Genomic DNA, 2779 nt, shown 5'->3' on the forward strand with positions numbered 1-2779 from the left:
TGCAGAGAGTTCTTTTTTTTTTTTATTCGTTTTAGAGCAGGGTTATGCTAGAGTCAGGAGCACTAAGCTTTTTGGTTTACAGTATTATGCTAAAAGCAGAAGAACAGCTCTTTGCAGTGTAAAATTAGGAAGCTGGGATGAGCAAGGCTGCCTGCCAGCCCCCTCCTGCGCAGCGCTTCCTGCGTGTTTTGATCCACGATATGGACTGGAAACAGCTCCTTATGCCTGGGGTGTCCCAACAGCCTTCCCAGGCTCAAGCTGGCAGAGGCCCCCCCCTGCAGCCACCGCCGGGAGAGGCTCCCCTGTGCCCGCCGCCGGCTTCCTCGGGCAGACCAATAACCCCCGGGTGCTTCAGGACCTCTGCTCCCAGCCAGCCCCGGCCCAAGACCTGTGGGTGCAGAGATGCTGACCTAGATGCTGGAGCTGCAGCAGATGCAGAGACTGAGATGCTGGAGCTGTAGAAGATGCAGAAACTGAGATGCTGAAGCTGCAGGGACCCTCTTGCCCTGGCGGGGGCCCCCCCGCCACGTGCCCCTACAGGACTGGGCTCCAGCAATGAGGGGAGCCGCTGGAGGAGCTCACCCAGCAGCACATGCCACACGCCCAATGCCCGGCTGTGTTATACAGCACACAAACACACCCCGTGCTGGCTCCCGGCTCTACCAGTGGTGGTGGTGGTGGTGGGGTGTCCCCCCCCTCCCCCAAGCACCCGCAGCTCCGCCCAGCCCTTCTGCCCCTCACCTGCAAAACCCCGCTCTGGGGCATTGCGGGCTTGGGATTTCTTTTGCAACACTCACATGAAATCCTGTTGCACGGGGCTGCTTAGCCGGGGTTACGTACAGCTGCCTCACTTGGACGTTGGGGTTAGCAAGCTTTGGCTATGCAGGGATGTGGTATGGAAGCTGGGGTTAGCAAGCATTTGCCACACAGGGACTCTGCCAGGACAAGAATCTTTTAGATGTCTTCTCCCCATGGCTCCGTGCAGGATGCAGGGCAAGGGAGAGCAGCCAGGAGCCTCAGCCCGTGCCAACCTGCAAGGCACCACGTTTCGCTGCAGAAAAGTTGTAGAATAGCTGTAATATCAAAATGCAAATAAAGCAGTGTGGTAAGAGCCCCTGGTGCCTGTCCCAGAGGAGTGATCTGTGCCAGACACAGTGTTGTCCTCCAAGGCGGTGTGAGCCCTACCCCGGTTTCTGCCTGTGCGCATCGGTGTGCTGGGGCTCAAGCAGTGCTTCTGCAACAGAGCAGGGCAAGAAGTGACCTGACTGCAAATGTGCTGAGTGAGGTTAAAAATAAGCAGGTCCCGTGCCTCATGGCCTGAGATGTGGGTGCACAACCTGTCTTTGGCCCCTGTTTTAGCAGAAAAATGCAGCTAAGGGCACTCCCGGGGTAGCTGGGTCACGTCAGGGCGGTAAAGCCATCCTGAGGGCTAGAGCTGGCTTGGTACCTACATGTGCCTCTGTACAATGTGATGTGGTGAAGAACTAAACACCTGCAGCTCATTTTCTTTCAACAAGTGGCAACAAGTGAAATGGCTTTTCTTTCCCAGACACTGCTCACAGCTACTGAACACATCTGCAGCCGAGTCTGGGAGACAGCAGGCGAGCACAGACAGAGCGTGTGATCGACGTGTGCAAACATCCCGCAGCCACACACCTAATGAGAGGAGCAAACTTTGCCCTTCCTTCTGCTTCCCCTGCCAGGAGGAGAGGGCAGCTGGGGCAGATGCTTCATGCTGAGGCTTCAGGGGAAAGCCTGGGGAAAGCAGGATCCAGCCAAACATCCATCCAGGTCCCCCTGGCTCAGCTCTGCCCTGAAGCGCTTGGTTGTCCCCAGCAGAGCTGTGGGGACAGAGACGTTAACTGTAACCCCGGGCACTCGCAGCCTGGGGCACTTCTCTGCAGGTCAGGGGAACAGCAGATGGAAGAGGCTCTCGCTTCCAGAGCAGCTGCTCGAAACCCTCCAGTGCACAGACGATCCAGCATGTAGAGGGGAGGATGCCCGTGACGATAGCCCGGGGGCAATCAGGGCCTGCCGGTGGCTGAAGGGCTGTCGTCTCTGTTAGCTGTGCACTGGAGGCTGCTGTAACGCCCCGGGGCACAGGGCCCAGGGAAAAGCCTCGGTCTCCAGTGAGCCACACACAGGAACGACAGCACGACACTGCTGTGCCTGGGATGGCATCTGAGGCAGCAGCAGCAGTGCTCAGTCTCCCGATCCCACCTCTGGGATTGGAGAGGTTTCATTGCACGGGTCCTCTTAATTAATTAGCTGTCGTTTAAGCTTGAGTTGGTTTTTCATAGCTGGGATGTTATGTCCACGTGCAGAGGGGCCCTGGTACTGGGAAGGGAGGTGTTCTGCTGGGCGCTACAGCATGGGCGGACAGTGGGACAGTGGGACAGTGGGATGAGGACATGGGGGTCCCTGCCCCTGTGGGTGACCATGGACAAGCTGCTCTCACTTCACAGGGCTGCTCTGTAAATCACAACCCCTCGGAAGCAGCAAGGTCTGTGCCGGGACACACACCACTTCTCAGCGCTACACTGGCTGGTGCTGAGGTCTCTGGTGCTGCTTTTCTACAAAAAACATTGCAGTGAACTCGACCCATCCACGTGCAGAACCAAGGCCCACTCTTTCCATCCCCAAAACACCAGAAAGATCCTGAACGTCTTTCCATCGCAACTCTTTTCTTTCCCTTCCCTCTGCCTCCCCCTTCCCCCAGTTGGCCCATTTTACTCCAGACTTGCCTCCAGAGCAGACGCCAGCCCTGTCCCCCACGCTC

Source organism: Aptenodytes forsteri, unplaced genomic scaffold (genome assembly GCF_000699145.1).
Source record: "Aptenodytes forsteri isolate BGI_AS27 unplaced genomic scaffold, ASM69914v1 Scaffold243, whole genome shotgun sequence".
Classification (NCBI taxonomy): Eukaryota; Metazoa; Chordata; class Aves; order Sphenisciformes; family Spheniscidae; genus Aptenodytes; species Aptenodytes forsteri.